The 18,658-nt window shown below is 42.4% G+C and overlaps 1 protein-coding gene across 4 annotated transcripts in view; it reads right to left on the bottom strand.

Moving 5' to 3' along the window:
* Positions 1 to 17,123, bottom strand: part of Trpc4 (transient receptor potential cation channel subfamily C member 4) — a 165,744-nt gene extending 148,621 nt beyond the window's left edge. For 3 of the 4 annotated variants that reach the window (XM_013348890.2, XM_026783208.1, XM_026783471.1), the window contains exon 1: positions 16,824 to 17,123. The gene's annotated coding sequence lies outside the window, so the exon portion shown is untranslated. The remainder of the gene's footprint in view (positions 1 to 16,823) is intronic. The other variant, XM_026783710.1, reaches the window with a different exon arrangement.
* Between the last annotated feature and the right edge of the window lie 1,535 nt (positions 17,124 to 18,658).

The raw sequence follows: 18,658 nt of genomic DNA, 5'->3' as shown, positions 1-18,658 counted from the left end.
AAGTGGGAAATTGTTTTACAGGAGAAAAACACAGTGCCTAAACCAAGGCGATCAATGAAAAACTTTAAAACTCAAACATTACATTAAGAGAGTGTCAGTTAATTCAAGTTCTCAAATTGTTGATTTCATTTTTTTTTTTTTTTGTATTTTTGCTTATTTGTCAAAAGGTACTTTTGAAGCTCTGGTCACAGAGCCCTTCATCCCTCCCACATCCTGGGGAAAACAGCCTTATTTTTCTCACACCTCTCTCCTTTGTTCTCCTCTGATGGATTTCTCACTTCTTTAGAACTGAAAGAAAGCAACACAGTTCTGAAGGAAACAATGGGCTACATATTCAAAGCTTTGTTTCCAAATTACAGCCTTCGTGTTTGATTGAGCTGATTCCATGAAGTGGCAAAAAGCCGGGGCCCTTTGAAAAGCATCTGTAATAAAGCTGAGAAGGAAAGGAAAGCATTAGCAGATCTGCAGACGCACAGGTATATGCTGTATGAATCATTAGGAGTGGGCATAGGGTACCTACTGCAGTACCAACGCACAAAGGGGTATAGCGCATTAACGAACCAATACCCCTGCTGGGCTCAGGGTAAGTAAGTGTAGTTAATGGTTTGGGAAGGACGTTCTGGTGGACCTCCAGTGCATCCAGATCTCATTCAATGAAGCTTTCCGGCTTTAGTTCCGGACTAGAGACAGCCCTGATCTGTCAGCTTCTTCAGACATCGCCTCAGCCGTGGAGAACAGTCCACACAGTTCTCACCGCGGTTTCAAGTCCAGTTTCCACGTTCTGAGTCCAGAGGACCCGATGGGTTACACTGTCGTCAGCTCCAGGGCTCATCTAATTGCTTCTGCCAATCTGTTCCGACTCCCCTTTCCTCACAAGTAGACATCAGATCCCCCTCCCCCCAGCAACATTTCATTCTAGCCTCAAGGAGAACTCTGCCTGCAAGCGCCATCTTAGTGATGGAAGAATCAGGATATCACGTGGTTATTTTGTTTTTAAAGTTGACATACCATTTTGCAATTTATATAATTTTCTGTTAACAGAAACAAAAGGCGTAGGGAAAACTTATCCATTTCCAGTAGGAAGTCTTGGTATGGGTTTTAGTGCTTGAACACTGACCTTCCTGTAACTGGAAATGGTGAGCTGATAAGATTGTGCTGGCAGGGTAGAGACTGGGGAGCAATGGCAGCGTAGGAAGAGCTGTCTGTCCTTGAAAGACTCGGAGTAAGCCCTTAGAAACCTAGTAAATGTCAATGTCAGAACAGTTGAAATGTGATAACACTGCATAACTTAGCTAAAAGAAAAAGATCTTTCTTTAAGTTAATTTTTTTCTATTAAAAACATTTACTGGTCCTTCTGTTCTAATATCAAATCTTTTAGATTTCATATTTGAGTATAAAGAAATGACAGAAGACTTCTTCACGATAAAGTTCTCAAGATTTCTTTGAAAAAGTGACCGATTTATATGCTATGAAAATACTACCATAATAATTTCCTACACACCCCTACAGTGCAGCCATGCCCCCCCCCAGGAAAAGTAACACTATCTCAAGGAAGCGGAGACACAGCACACACCACCTAGATTTTATCTTGCTCCGTTCGTAGCTCAAATGGGATCTCATTAAAAGTCCATAGTAACAAAAGTTAAGCACCATCTCTTCATACGGTTGGCAGACTCTCTTAGAATGAGAGTGAGAATTTGGGGAGAACAAGAAATAGTTTGGAGGTCACAGGCTACTGCACCAGGAGGGAGGGGGACATGCAGAAGGAAAGGGGGCCCAGCCCTTGCTGTCCAGCACAGTTCCCACCAGTGTAGCGATAACCAAAACAGGATTATGAGGAATTATCCGAGGCCAGGGGTGGAACTGTCTGAGAGTATTTGAAGGAGCAGTATTCAGCATTCTCACAGGGCCAGGGATGGTGTGTGCTCCTTCTTGCAAGGATGGAAAACCCAATAATCCATTGCAAAGATGCTGGCGCGGTAGTGGCATGTAGTTAGCCTTTGCCCTCAAGTGTGGGTCAAATCAAATCAAAATCAAGACCCAGCAAGGCCCAGTTTGCTCTTTGTAATTTAAGTACATTGTAGAACGAAATTCAAAACTACTTACAAGGGCATAAAAATGTGGAGCATCCAAGAAAATAAACTCTACAATGATTATCATCTAATCAAAATCGGAAATAACCAAAAGATATCAAAGTTGCTACAGCTTTATTGCAGACAGTGGAAATGAATGAAGAGGGGAGCAGAATCACAGAAGACTTCAGAAAGGATGGAACCAAAATCCTGGGCACGGAAAATACATATGTGAGAAGCGACATATACTGGAATTTCTGGCAAATGGGAGCTTAAAGAAATTACCTAAATACAGAGTAACAGAATCTCTGCCAATCAGGAAGCAGGAGAGATCGCTCAGTGGTTAAGATGCACAGTCTTCCAGGGGTCCCAAGTCCCTACCCACCACCCAGAGCCTACATCAGGTCGCTCGCAACTACCTGCAGCTCCAGCTCCAGGGGGCCCAATGGCTCTGGTCCCCGTGGGCACCAGTACGGGCACACATGTGCACACACACAAACACACACACAATTATAAATAAGTATTTTAAAAGAAATTGCACAAATCAGCATAGGTAAAAATAATTTTAAAATAAAAATCCACTAGTGAGTTAGGGGACACAGCCAATCCCCCAAATATATTTTTAATTAAAGTCTCTGAAAGGAAGAGGAAGAAAGCAAGAAATATATTTTTTTAAAGAAATGCTTTTGTCTAGTTTTGATAGATTTTTTTTATTTTTTTGGTTAGGTTCATTCTATGACAATTTCATATGTGTATATAATGCATTCTGATTCCTCTTCCCCTACCCTCTTGTGTCCCTCCCTAACAGAACTTCTTTAAAATTTGTCTTAATATTTATTTATAGTTTATGTGTATGGGTGTTTTCTCCGCACGTATGTCTGTGGACCACTTGCATGGAGTGCGTTGCCCCTCACCGTGGACAGGCACTGCAGAGGTCCCGGTGACAGGACATATGGGTGAGCATACACCTGGGGCTCCTCGCATCTCAGAGAATCAAGAAGCAGAGAGCTAGTGGTTATTAGGCTCTTTTAATGTAGTCTGGAATCCCAGCCTGTGGAGCGATACCACCTCCATTCAGGATGGGTCTTCCTTCCTCCGTGAATCCCTTCTGGAAACTTCCTCCCAGACACACCCAGAACCATGGCAGCCTTCTAAAGTCTTCTAAATTAACAGTGATGAGTAACCACTGAGGCGTGTAAAAGCACCACCACGTTGCTCAGATGTCGCTAGCCATCAAACTCTACCAAACACCATCTCTCATCCTCCCAAGAAAATGTACTACAAAGTGGTTATGTTTGGGTCCAAAATACGATACTTTTATTAGTTAGGTCTAAATGATGATTTTTTTTTCAGACATTCATTTTACCTTACACAGAATTTATACCACTAGAAAATAAAATGTATCTTCATGTATTTTGATGTTTGCGTTTTCTTCTGAAACTCTGTGGATGGAATATGTCAGTGGAAACTCTGAGATGATAAAAACTGAATAAAATACAGGCTGTTTCTAGAAGAAAACCATCAATTATTCAATCCTGCTTCTTCATCATTACTGTCAGGTACCTGGTGCTACAATGTGTGTGTGTGTGTGTGTGTGTGTATACATGTATATAGTAAACATACATAGTACCTAGTACTATAAGGATGTATGTATGAATATAAAGCAAATGTATACTGTAAAGTGAAATATGTGTGTGCGTGTGTGTGTGTATATATATAATTTATGAGAACGCTTATGTCAACAGAAGTAAATGTATCTCAGTGGTAGAGCATTTGCCTCAAATAATGTATCCAAGGTTTAAAGGTCAATCCCAAGAACTGAAGAAAAGAGGGAAAGAAAAAATAGAAAGAAAAAGAAGATAATATATGTGGAAAAATGATAAGTTGGATTTCATCAAAACTAATACATTTCCTAGGGTCTTAAGATGAGAAATGGCAATCTGCATACTTGAAAATATTTGCCAGATGGTATCTGATAGACAATTAGTACATGGAATATAAAAAAACTTTAGGGAATCGACAAAAGACAAAAGTAGACACTGAGCTGAAGACGGGATCCATATGGCAAGGAGGTTGATAGAAAGGCGTTTAGCATCATTAGCCTTTGGAGAAATGCACATTAATACCACACTGAAGGAGCACTGGTTGAATGTTTGAAACTAAAAATAATTGAAAATGCCCAAGGCTATGGTAAGAGCTGGATATCCCAGATCCTTCAGGCATGTATGGTGGTCTCTGAAGAGAAGAGACACTTGGAGAAATGTCACTTTATTAAAGACACAAACATGATGAGTCAACATTTACACACTGGGCAGGTAGCCCAGATAAACGAAGATATTCCCCAACACAGATGGTTACACCAACTTTATTGGTGAGAGGAGGGGGAAAAAAAGACCTGGAGGGAAGCCAAAGCCAATGTCTTTCAGTGGGTGAGTGGTTAAATATTAGCTGGTCCACCTATACCGGTCATAAAATAGACATCAATCTTCAATACCCGTGATGCCCTGAGGTGACTCTCACAGGCACCATGTTGAGAAAACAAGCCTCAAAATAATACATATTATATGATTTTTCTCATACGATAATCACTAACTAAAAAAAAAAAAAACGCATATAAGCGTGGAAAACTGATTGGTCATTTTTTTCACTGTTGGAAGTGGTGCCCAGGCAAAATTTAAATGAGAAAGCAAACCTTATGTGAATCAAGTTTAAAACATCTGAAAGTGAAAAGAGATAAAGAGATGATTATTGATATAACGGGGAGTAGATGGTTTGAAAGTGACATAATTCATTCCTCCCGTTTCTTATGTATCTGTAATGGAGGCTGGGAAGTTCTGAAGGCTGAGGTGAAAAGCATCTGCTAAGGTGAACTTCCTAGTTCATAGAAGGCACCCCACCATCTCCTGGGAAATATGCTTATCTCCCTCCAAAATATATCAGGAAGGTGGCTGAGATGTCACCACAGACCATTGCCAAGACCTAGATAAAACTTGTAAATCCCCCTGGAAGCTTTGTGTGCCACCGTGAGTCTCGGGATGTTACCAGAGAAGCGCAAGAGGTAAGTCTTCTGGTTGATGTGACTTCCAACTTGCCCATGTTGCATCACAACTGTGACGGAAGCCGGTTTGCCCACACCATGGAATACTACTGAACAATGCTCTGTTGAGGACAAGGCTGATCCATGGCTCTCTCAGAGGCCCTGAGGAGAGGACAAAGAGAAGGCTAGTTCTGTGTCCTTGCCCAGGGGCAGACTTGTCAAGGTTCAGTCTGAGGTTGGGGTCAAGGCTTCAAAGAAGCTCAATTTTCAGCTCAGAGGAACTAGACTTTTTCCCCACCAAAGAGATTGGAATTATTAGTCCCAATGCCACTGTATGCTTGATCTGTGAGGCACTGGAGATAATCTATATTCTTTTTGGCACAATATTGTTTGATTAGCTTAGTGCTGACTTCATCCCTTTACAGACGAGCTTTCTGCTGACTCTGAAAACTGCATATAAGATGCTGTAGTTCTTAATAGACTTCTTTGCACGAGCCATCAGCTTGTGCAAGATCTCCTGATCCCAATCTTTCCTAGCTCCTTCACTTTCTCATCGCTAGTCCTCTTTTGCTCTCTCAAGAACCAGTCACTGAAGAATGACTTGGAAGTCCAGGTCAATCAACAATTGCTGCACACAGCTGGGATGGATGGCCAAGGTTTGGCCATTCTGATGGCCATCTGAGCAGATGGCCAGGGTTTCCCTCTGGAAAGGAAAACTTGTATCTATGCTGGGTTCTCCAAGGTTTATCGTGGTGGTACCCATGGTTCTGAATGGTTAGGGATCATTCTCAATCAAGACCCCACGTTATGGGCTGATGATAAGTTAAGAACATTATAGACATGATCAACCAGCGATGAGTCTAAGATCTAACTCCACATGGGCAATCTAGAAAAGTTTCATTGAACTTTGACATATATTAAATCAGAAGGGAGAGGGGTAGCCCTTAGTATACCCAGGTCTAAAATATTAAGACTCCCACCCTAACTCTAGCTGTATCACTTTGAGCTGAGGCCATGCAGTGCAAAATGCAATCATAGTAAAGTGTGTTTTAGGAAGACAGTATCCCTAGTTACATGTTATTATATCTCTTATTACAGATTGTAATTATACTTTATATTTAAAACCATCAGCCAATTAACAAACATGTCAATGACAATCCACATTGCACACAGTATAAACAGGATCTTATTCATTCACGTCATATTGCATATACATAGTATAGATATTAATAATGATATTGTTGGTACAAACAGGATGGATGGCTGATAGGGAGGTTTGTACAGTATCTTTTCGTCTGCCTTCAATACAGTGTTTGGTCTATCTGTAGAAATGCTTTGAGGAAATACATTGCATCAAGCTTTAACCATCATACCTCAAAGAGTAGTGATTCCTAGCATATTCCCATGCTTTTGTACTTATTTCCAGTGAAGCTCACTCACTAGATAACGGGCCTCTCACATCTCAACTCAATGACAAAGAGATTCAATTATTACTGTTTTCATATTACCTCTACTTTTTGTCCAATCAATGGCATGTTTTATTTCCAAAAGAGAGAGCTATTACTTAAAACTTAGAACTTATTTGTGCTAGATTAATAGGGATTCACTTGGAACTTCTTTAATTCAAAATAGGTACAAATGGTTGTTCAGTTATCAATGTCAAAGAGTTTGTGACTTTTTATACAGGACATTCCTTTCAGTGGCAATTAAACTAAAATGACAGATTAATGATCCTAAAATTATCTATGTTGTCATAGTCATCTCTATGGGTTAGATTACAAATTATTTTTCATTTGAATATGTTTTCTTTTAGCCATCTTAACTTAATGTTTTGCCAGTGATGGTGGTGCAAGGCTTTAATCCCAGCACTCGGGAGGCAGAAGTAGATGGATTTCTGTAAATTCAAGGCCAGCCTGGTCTACAAGAGCTAGTTCCAGAATAGTCTTCAAAGTTACAGAGAAACCCTCTCTCAAACTTATTTGAGATCCACTTGCCTCTGCCTTCCAAGTTCTGGGATTAAAGATGTGCACCACCACTGCCCAGTTCATGCTTCTGACTGTGGTGGGGTGGTGAAATAATTTTTTTCCTGAAAACATGATGAAAAACAACTTAGCTAAAGGCAGCGCTAGTTTCTGATTTACGCAGGACTTTTAATTCTAACATCTTAGAAGGAGGAAAGCCTCCCAGAGAGAAGGATCTTCTGCAAGAATCCCCCACGTCTCTGTGAGATGCTAAATAAACAGGAGGGAGTGCTGTGTTCGGGAGGTTTGGCTTAAAACACTTACCTAAAGTTTTAAGATTTTCAGCAAAAGAAGAAGGACAGAAAGCTGAAAAGAGTTAGTAGAGCAATTGGTGATCATTTTCACCTGCAGTAAGTTAAGCTTCCCACATCTATCATCAATCAAGAAAACGCACCCTAGGCTTGCCCACAAGCTAGGCAAGTGGGGGAATTTTCTCAACTGGAGTGCCCTCTTTCAAAATGGACTATAGTTTGTATCAAGTTGACGTATAACATGCCAGCACAGTATGCCTGTGTACTGTGTGCATGCAGTGTTCCAGGAGGCCAAAAGAGGGCACTGGATCCCCTGGAACGGGAGGTCCAGATGGTTGTGAACCTCCATATGGGTTCTGGGAACTGAACCTAAGTCCTCTAGAAGAGCAGCAAGTGTTCTTAACTACTGAGTCATCTCTCCAGTGCCCTACCATATCCATTGACCTTAAAATTAAAAAGAAAGAAGCATCCCTTGAAAATATATCTATATAACTTTGTCACTGGAGGTGTCCATATTCATTTGATAGTACAGCTGAGGCTGATGAATAGTCATATAAGGTAAGGGGAAACTCATGAAGGCTGCAAAGTATGAGTAACCAAATGAAAACCTTGAAATAAAACCTCAGCAATGAACTGAAAGACACACAAAACTTGTTTAACAGAAGGTCCAACAGAGTGTGAGGGAAATGTTGTTTGAGAAAACAGAGCTATAAAAATGCTAAGAGAAGGAAAGAGCTGAAATGGTTAGAAAACAACTAAGGATATATAATTCAAAATTATATCTGGCTTCTCAACAGAAATGACTGAATTAAGTATGAATTGAATTCCATAAAAGTGTGAAAAAGAAATGAGATTCCAATCAATGACATTCTCGCAGATTAAAAAGAAGAATTAAAGAATATTAGTAACTTGTCGTGGAGTACAAAAGTCTGGACTTCAACATTTTGTTATTTTAATGGAGAAAGAAATAATGATACAAAATTACATACGAAGACATAATAGCCCTGAGTTTTAAAATACACTGAAATACATCAAATCACGCTATAAAGTGTTCTATGAATTAAGCAGGAGAAATACAAGACACATTATTTTATAATAGAAATAAAATGTTGGGAGCTGGAGAGGATGCTCAGCTGTTCTTGCAGAGACCTGGGTTCAGTTCCAGCACCTACATGACGGATTGCTTACAACTGTTTGTAATCCCAGTTCCAGGGGCATCTGGTGCCCTCTTCTGGCCTCTGAGGGCACTACATGAACATGGTGCTCAGATATACAGGTAGCAAACACTCACAGGCATAAAACCTTTTTAAAAAACTAAATAAAATTAGGCTGGGTATGGTGGTCCAAGCCTTTACTTCCATCTTTTGGGAAGCAGAGGCAAGCAGATCCCTCTCTGTGAGTTGGAGGCCATCCTGACCCACATAATGAGTTCCCAAACAGTCGGAACTACATAGTTGGACCCACAGTCGGAACTACATAGCGGGACCCTGCCTCAAAAAACAACAACAAACAAAAAATACTAAGTAAAACACTAACAGAAAACATTTAAAACAACAAAGTAAAGATAAAAACAATTAAAGTAGATAATTCAAAATTTACAGCTGGCTTCTCAACAGAAATGATTGAATTAAGAATTCCATAAAGTGTGAAAAAGAAATGAGTTTCCAATCCATGACATTCTTGCAGATTGAAATAACTTTAAACATGAGAGAAAAGATTTTAAAAAGTCAACAATCAAAACCAGAAAGTTCATTTCCAGAATATACTAAAAGATACACAAAAGAGAACACTTGAACCCCCAGTAAGGCCAGATAAAGCAGGGAGCAATGGGCATCCAGAAGGAAGAAATGAAGCCATCACAACAACCAATAATGGATCATTTCAAACACTCAATTTGTTATATATATATATATTGAATTTTCGAGACTGGGTTTCTCTGTAGTTTTTGGTTTCTGTCCTGGAACTAGCTCTTGTAGACCAGGCTGGCCTCGAACTCACAGAGATCTGCCTGCCTCTGCCTCCCGAGTGCTGGGATTAAAGCCGTCCGCCACCACCGCCCAGCATATATATATATATATATATATATATATATATATATATATATTAATCAGAGACTAAGACACTATACTTTGCAATGAGTCTTCTGTATTTTGTGGGTAATGATGGCCGTTAACCCAAAAGGGAGCAAATTTCTACATTTAATTGTGCAAAATTTTCGACCACAGCAATGCAAAACCCAGAAGGAAAGCACTTGAGTGTTTTATCCAATGACGTTTTAAGTTCTGGCTTAGTGTTTGGTTCACTGCAAAGTCCGAGCAGAAAGCAAGGTGGCTCTTCCTTTTCAGGCTGATGCTATTGATGTTTTCACACGACGGAAAGATATTTATCATAAGCACCGTCATAATGAAATGCCTTTTCATTATAGCGTCTTTTATTCCTGAAAGGGCAAAATCATTTGCTGGCTCACTTAGTTCCAGGAGCGTGCCGGAGTGCTAACTGAAAACGCAGCTCGCTTCTCCAAGCACCAGCGCACTGCAAATCAAAACCTTAAGCTGTGAGGTTAAAATGAACCTGATAAACAAATAAGCCCTTCCTCTCTGCCAACATTTCCATTTTACGTAGCGCAGACAGAGAGGTCGAGCTGTAAGTGTTCCCTCTCCTTAATTTTAGAGGTCCTCAGAGCCTTCCTTACAGGTGACACTCTGATCATGCTGTATAAATCACAGAGGAGAAAAATTCTGGCAAAGAATAAGCAGGCTCCTATTCTTCATTACTTAAAAAAATCAATTCAGTATATGCTTTTTAATATTTTATTCAATAAATTTATTGTGTGCATTTATGTGTGTTTCTTAGCACACGCACCACGACACGTATGTAGAAGTCAGAGGGTAGCTACTGGAGTCGGCTCTCTCCTCCTACCATGTGGGTCCCAGAGAGATAACTGAGGTCATCAGCTTGATGACAAGCCCTGATCTGCAGAGCCTATCTCACCAACATTACTTATTTAACAATATACATACATGTGTATGCACGCACAAATGTATTAATATACAGTATGTGCATACGTGTATACACATTTCTGTATGTATTGGGTGAGAGGTGAAATTCAGCACAGCCCAGATATGCTTGTCTAACTACTATGGCTGCAGCAAAGCATTCAATGTGTGCCTTTCAGGATGGTCCTTGGGGTATCATCTCTTCTCTTCAGCATCAACAATGCTTTTGCCTGGTAGGATGCTCACCGTGGCAACAATAGGTAAGCCACAATGAGTTCTTCCCCCTGTGGCTGCCCTGCAAACACTAAGCCTCTTGCCTCATCTTTCCGTTGTATTTTTGAGAATTCATACTGGTATCGTGACCAGTTACTAAAGATAAATGCTTTAAAAAGAAAGAGGTTCAGTAGAGCAACAGAGAAAAGACAAAAATCAATCCATACATACTGATTTATTTGACTCATCAAAATGAATGAATATTGAGCAGCCTAACCTCGGAAGGAAATAACCTTTGATTTGTAGTTTCCAGAGTTCAGTGATACACAGTAAAAAAGACCAAAAGCAAAACAAAACGCATGCCACCTACAATGGATCATCATGGTCTGTCAAATTTGGTCATGAACTTTCAACTTAATTTGCTAAATATAATCACGGATGGAGGCTAGGGCTTCTTTTGGTTCAGTATGCGTTCCTGGGAAAGAGCTGTGTCTGGGCTCTCTCACGTCTGACTTCTCCCTTCAGAGCACAGTGGACTGAAAACGTTCGGAATGCCAGCGTGGCAGCTTTTAAATCAAAGCGGCTACTGATGGGCTATAGGAGTTCCGTGATGGTGGCCTCTCCGCAACAATAGGAGACTGAATGCCAGATCTGTTGAATGACAACTGGAAGGCTATGTGTTAATGTAAGAAACTGCGTGGCATTCGCCACACATGTATATAAGGGGAATATTATTATAAGTGGGCTTTATGAAATAAGCATGATCCAAGTCATCTGTCACAGGTATAACATTATGAAAATATGAAAAATGAACTCTGCTCAACTGCAAAACAGAATGTCTATAGAAACCTTATTCTGTGGCAGAATCACAGGGTTGTAAACATCATTTTCACTTTTAAAGGTGTTTCCTGTCTAGCCCCAACGACAGGCCTTTATTCACCTGCAAGGCAGATCTAACAAGCTGTGCCTGTGTTTATACATTGAGACATCAAGGCAAAACTTCCCAGAGAAGGTGAGAAGGGCTCTGGGCGTAAACAAGGCATTAGTGATGGGAGACAAGTCTGCCAGGGAACAAAAGTGAAAAAGGTATTCCAGGCATGGGGAACTCTGTCTGAAAATCCAGGAACCCAGGAGCCACCCATTGGCCTACCCAAATGTCCATTTACAAACAGGCAGTACATGTGTGTGTGTGTGGGGGGGGTAGTAGTAGTTCATAGTTAAGTGTCATGGTAATAATACGTACATTCAACCATGTTATTTTTCAGGGCAATGTCAATAGATTCTGTATATAATGTTTACATTTCGAATGCATGTATCCACTTAAAAACAACCACGTCATAGGTACTAAAATGTCTTACCATGGGTCATGAAATAATTAGTTAAAATTTCAAAAATAATGAAGATGAAGCAACTTGTCTTAACACTTTACATAACACCGACAAAGGGAATATAAATCTAACATGCCTCACCTTGGCGGTTTTTCCACAAGGGGACACGTGTTATCGGTAGCTATAGATGTGGTGAGGTTTGAATGTAAGGAGCTCTTGTCTCGTGGCTTCTTAATGGAAAATGTGTAGTCTTGAATTTTATTCGTTAAGGACATGTTCCTCTTCATGCGTATTGCATGTAGACTAAGGAATACAACTAGAAGCAGGGTGCCTGGGTGAGGTCTGTGGCTGGGCCGGAGCGTGAGGATTACATGTGCAAAGCCTCGTGGTCAGTGTCCAGCCCAGAAGGGCAACAGGGCAGCCTGTGTGAGCCCAGCAGCTCAGCTCCTGCTGTTTCAAGACTGTTGTTTCTAATTCTGTCCCCAAGAAAGGAACAGACATCTTATTCCCATCTTATAGTATTTGGAAACTTAAAAGAAATAAATAGTTGGAAAAATACAATTCGCTTTTAGGAAATGAGAACGTAATTCTTTAATTTTCAGGGATGTTTTGTTGTTGTTTATTTCCTTTGGGTTTTTTTATTTTATTTGGGTTGTTTTGGTTTGTTTTCCACCAGCTAGCCCTCTGTAGCCCAGGCTGCTCTTGAACTCAAGACCCTCCTGCCTCAGCCTCCCAAGTGCTTAGATGACAGACAGGCAGGTATTCATAAGGGTTGTTTTTTTTTTTTTTTCCAACACACTGATTCACCATAGAGTTAAACTGTGGTGTTTGATCAGTTCACCTTTTCCAAATCGCTGAAACGTGATGGAACTTCAACGTCCAAGCAGAAGGGATGATAATGAGTGGCTGGCACAGGTTGGTGCCCAGAAATATCGGCCCCTCCCTTCTTTGTCTCCCCTGTCCTCTGCCTTCAGTCAAAGCCAACTTTGCCTGCTACTGGTTCAAAGAAGTTAGGGTAACTTCGTCAACATATTTTGAAAAGATAAGAGCAGACTACAGACAGTGTTTAATTACTATCTATCATGAATTATACTGCACTTATTATTTCTCAGAGAGAATGCTTTGTGCTAGATAAAAACATATTTTTATATTAGACTCTAAATTAATTTCTATTGATTCTAGTTTGGAGCATAAGACTATGCCCGTGTGTACTCTGTCATATCTTAGGAGCTATCATTGGAGACACTGTTGTGTCGTGCACAAACTAATGCTGGAAGGAATACTATATAACATTTGACAACAGTCATTGATCAAGTAGTTGGACTGCCATCCTTCCTATGCTACCTAAGTTGAACTCAGACACATCCACAGGGGCGTTTAAAAGGTTTAAATACTTCAATGCATTTGCCAAATAGTTCATGGAATGAGATCACTTCAAGTTAACATATTTTCAGTAGAAGTATCTTTCCCTTTTAGTTTCCCAGATGACTTTCTTCCTAAATGTCTTTCTCTGTCCCTCTGGTATTTTGTTGTTGCCATGGCTGTTGTATGAAAGCTCTCCACAATCAGGTCTGGATTGGTGTTCATTTAGAAAGCACAGCTATGCTGTGTCTGTCTCTGCTTAAAAAAAAAAAATCCTCAGCTCTCCCGAAATGCCGAAGCTGTGTATTAGGAAAAGTGAGAAATGGAAAAGTTCGGGAGGACAACAAAGCCATCACGACGACGACGAGATGGAGATAAACATCCAAGCACAGTTGGGTTAAAGTGGATGCTTATTGGTGGGAGGGAATGGGCAGAGCACAGCCAGTGTTTTCACTTTGGGTTGTCTCAACTTCAGTTTTCATGAGAGTCATGTTAATAAAAGCTCGTGGTATTTGACGGGCATTCAATAAGTCAGTGACGCCAGTTTCTAATTAGCCCAGACAACGCCACGATTGAGGAAGGCAAGATGTATGCTGGAATCTGATCTCCTAACTGGTGTTGATGATTTTAGGAGGAAATGTAACAGTCTGTTACTCCCCGTTCACCCAGTTTGTTTTTAAAAAAAAAAAAGTATATATGTGATATTTCCAAAAGAAAATTCAGCCCTACATTGTGGTCCTGGTGACTGCTCTGGCATTCTGATGTGTCCACCTTCAACTACAAATCTGATTTCCCTGAGCATTGTTGTTTAAAAGTTTATTATTGAACATATGTATGCCTGTGTTTATCTTGGCCCTAGTATATTCACTATGTAGAAAAGGGACCTCATTTTAATCTACAGTCAATAAATAGAATGTTAATTTGTTGAATTGACACAAGCTATTCTGGAGATTAAATGTGTGGGAATTAAAAATAGAGTGCTTCCAAAAACACAGAGATTTGATTTTAATTCAGAGAGTCAGCAAGCAGAGACTCTTAAAGGGACTGTAGCTCTCCAGACACTGATGGGTTTAAAATAAAGTAAGTCGATAATATTGTCCTGGACGATCAGAAATGTTTACTATTTTGTGTCATAAAAAATAATGATTGTACCAAAAATACAATGACTATATATAGTTTCTGCTTGTCACCTTCGGTTCAGGAACAGTGATGATTAGGGTGATTATTTCAAGTAAAGCTTTAATTAATGCCATGCACTTCATGCACGTATCAGTAGACATGGTCATTGAGAGCTGACAAACAGTCCCTCTGCCTTTTCCATCCATCATAGCCTGAGACGACACAGTAGTCTATAAGCCGTGAGTTGCTGCTGAGAGCTGACTGTGCTCTGTCCTCTGGATGAGGGCGTTGGACCAGCTAGGTCTTTAGCTCTTTGGATGGATGTGGTTCTCTGAGTTTGAAGTATATACACTAAACAAGATCCACTAAACAGAAGGGGTATGCAGACAGCTTCTGGGATTTCCAATCTCCATAAAGTATGAACTGACTCAGACTCTATTCTGCTGAAAGCTATTTGGCCTGTTACTATTTTGATAATGAAAAGAGCCAGCTTACACAGTTCGATCTTGGCCTTCTAGAAACAAATGCAACACACGAATAAACAATGTAAGATTGTACATCTAGTTCCTCCCGTATCTTTGAGAATGGCTATAAAGAGGAAAGCTGAAACGTACGTCATTTCTTAAGATTGGAGATTTTCACAAAGGCCGTCCATACTTGACAGGTTTGGCTAAAGAGGTGTTTGCTTTCTGGCCAGCCTAAACAGCTGATGCTCGGGTAAAATGTGCATGTTCCTTTCCAGATCTAGCTGATAAACTTCTCAAAGTTCACACGTGCGCATCTTCTCATCATGATACACCCACTCAAAGGATATGAGAAACTCGGATGCATCCCTCTCGCTGGCAACCTGTGTGTTTCCTGACTCTTTGCCTTTCTTGGCATAAGTCTATCCTTCCTCCGGCCAGGCAGACTAGAGATCTCATCACCGTTCAGGGAAGGTAGAGCTGCACACTACAGTTGTACCCGGAAACCATACCAGTGCATTCTCTCTGTCTTCATTCTACCTGTCTTACCCTTTGTTAGTCGAAGATATCCACAAATCCTTTGGTAAATGCCCATTTACCTTGCCCTCTTGGGCTGACTGATCTCGGTAAACAACCGCACTATTAGCAGAGATCGTGGAGAGCTTCATTCACTTCAGCCACGTTAAACCCAATTTTGATCCTAATTCTGAATTTCGGACAGAATTACTCTTATGTCTTACTATGCTATCTCTCTTAAATACTTGATGTTTCCTGGTTTACTGTCCAGAGGAACAGAAGTAGGCGTCACAAATATAACTTTAAATAGCAAATCGTAACACGGTTAACATAGCCACCAACTCCTACTCTCGGTGTCTGAGTCTTTAAAAGAAAATCCTCTGCTAAATCTTTTATTCTCCTTAAAGAATGTTTAGGAGCTTTGCGTTGTGATAACTACGATAGAAAAGCCAGCAATTCTATGAGCCTCGGTGGTTTATTTTATCTCAGTTTTACAAGTCTGTTCTAAATTTCATTTTAAAGGTACAACGCAGGCTTCTCCTCCCTGTTTCCATTCCTTTGGCTTGGTCGCTTGCTCCGTAAGTAACTCCCTAGCGTTTTATAGCAGCGGAATTTAACTGGTAGTGTTCCCCTGAGAAACCGTGTCTACAGGGACACGCCACAGTGGCAGGAGAACACTGGACACAGTGACGAGGTTTTGGGTCCCTCGGACCAGCTCTCCCCAACCCTTCCCCCCACCCCACCCCGGAGTCACAAAAGGCAGCTGAGTCCTCAGCTGGAAACAACAAGTTGCGCCCTGGAGCCAAGCAACCTACTCAGGTAGCAAGCAGGGTCCCCCGGCTCAGTTGGAGTCTCGGTTGCCAGGAGAACTAGGAACCACCAAACCTGGTCCAACCACATGCGTAAAAGTGCTTTTGCTGCCTGACAGAAGGAAAATGACGCAGAGGGGAATGGACCCACAGAACAGCAATTGCTGTACTCCCTTCCTGCCCTCTGTCTCGGTGCCTGCTGGAGAGCCCGAGGGTTCACCGAATGTGCCCAAGGACCGTGCCATTTCAATCCTCTCCTAACGCTTGGAAGGTAGAACACAAGCACCAAGCTCCCTAGCACCGCGGGAGGAGAGGCTGATCCTTTGTTTACCATGTAAGTCACATCAGGGGTTCGCTCCTCGCCCTCACCCACTCCTGCCTTACACCGCGATGCAGAGAGAACCTGGGAGCGCCCCCAAACTCCCCCTCAACCCGGATAACCCAAAAGAAAGCTTCGCAAAAACCTTTCCCCGAACCTTAAAAAGCAACCAGGCTGCTGCACCCTAGTGACTGTAACCCCTAAGGGATGCCCGCCTCCCAGGAGGGAGCATGCTTCCCAGGAGGCTTGGGAAACTTAACTGGTATCCCAGTTGCGTGGCCAATGTCTGGAGCGCGGAGGCTGCACCCTCTCTTACCTGCAAAGTTGCAATCCGGTGGCTGAAGTGACAGAGGTGGGCTCGGCTGGCGCGCGGCACCAGTGTTGCGCCCCGTGCTAGCGCAGCCGGTCAGTTCCGATGGGGTTTTTCGTAGTCGCTGCCGAGTTTTGGAGCATTCCAAGGGGAAAAAAACCCGCACGAAGCCGGAGCCCACGCAGCTGGCACGGAACTGGGCGGAGTGAGGATGCTGGAGAGCCAGAGCAGGGGCGCGGGGGAAGGGCGGCCCGGGAGGAGGCGGGGTGCCCAAGACTACAGCCTCATCCGCCCGGCTCTGATGCTCTGTCCCCCACCCCCACCCAGACAAAGTTGCGTTCCCAAGGGGGCCACAGAGCAGCCTGAAGGACCGCCCCCACCCACCCTGGGTCTGCCCGACTGCCGCGGATGTGCATCCCACGCACCTCTCCAAGAGCGGGTGGCAAGGACCCACACACCGCGACGCGCCACTCCTGGAGCATCGCTCTAGGTCAGCCAGTGGGCAGGGTGACCGGCCGCATTCCCTCTGTCACCCAGCTAAATCGGTGGCCAGGACAGACCCCCTAGGTCTTGTATGCCTGGCAGACATGAGTTTGGGTTTAGGTAGTGCCCCGCAGGGGTGCAGAACTTCACTTAGCAACCCGACCCAAATCTGGAAAGCTCTGTTCCCACCGTAGTAAACAAATACCCATGCCGCGGGTCAACCGGTGGAGCAAATTATTCATCAAGCCCCTACCCAGCCCCTGCAACTCTGGTCGCTGCCCCGAGCTTCTGGCACCCCCTCTCCTGTCCTCAAGGTGTCACACTTCCCTTGCTAGTTGGTGCAGGGATGTGGCTTGCCACTACTGTGTCAACAATCCAGACAGTGCCAATAAATAAATGGTAAGCCACAGCGTCCCATCCACTCCTACCCCGCTCTCTCTAAACAGCTGGCACAGGCACTCAGCGCGTTTTCCAGATACTTAATCCCAAATCATGTAGCAGCCAGGGACCTGGAAGTCCCAGCGGCTGCAGGTGCCTGGTGCGGGTGCATGATTCCCTGGACTTAGCCTATCTAACTTCTACCTGGAGATCTCAAGATACGGGTTATCTTTTGGTCAGTCTGTGTAGTGTTCACACACAAAAATAAGATCAAAGTAAAGAGGTGGGAAATTACCTGTAGTTTACCACACTTAGGGACCGACCTTTGATTGATCATGACCTCAAGACTAAGGGAAAATCTTGACAGTGCATTTGTAAAACAACAGCAGCCTCCACGCTGCTTCTAGGTTTCTGTCTTTTAGGGGCCTGCTGTGAGCTCCCCCCGGGCTGTGGCTTCCCAGCGGCAAGCATTTCCTTTTCATTCATTCCCGTTCGGTGTCTCTGAAATTCAGATGAGTGGAGGATTTTTTTGGTGGGGGGGGGAGTTGTTTTGTAAAGGATAATTACAGAGCGAGGAGCATTTGCTGGCTTACTCATTGGAATGAAGGGCCGGGTGTTTTGTTTTTCTTTTCAAAATGATGTTCGTAACTGTCAATCATTCTTTCTCCCTAGCTAACTGCTCTGCTCATGCTCTGCTCATGGGTCAGCATGACCCCTATTCTGGTCTTGAGGGAACACAGCCCACAGGCCATCCCACATACTAAACAAACCTGTACCAGAAAACCAGATAAACAACAGAATAACTCCCTTCCTTCCCTGAATCCCCTTCACAGTTTTTTACAAATATGTGTCAACATTTGCAGGTAGTTTTCTTTTATTAGCATTAAACACCGGGTTTTATATCATGCAAAAAACATATATCTATAGACATGCTAATAAACTTGACATTTTGTATCGAACAAGAAAAGGAAAACAGAGAG

The sequence above is a fragment of the Microtus ochrogaster genome, chromosome 1, assembly GCF_000317375.1.
Source record: "Microtus ochrogaster isolate Prairie Vole_2 chromosome 1, MicOch1.0, whole genome shotgun sequence".
Taxonomy (NCBI): Eukaryota; Metazoa; Chordata; class Mammalia; order Rodentia; family Cricetidae; genus Microtus; species Microtus ochrogaster.
Note: the sequence above shows the minus strand (reverse complement) of the source record. Positions and strands in the feature narration are given on the sequence as shown.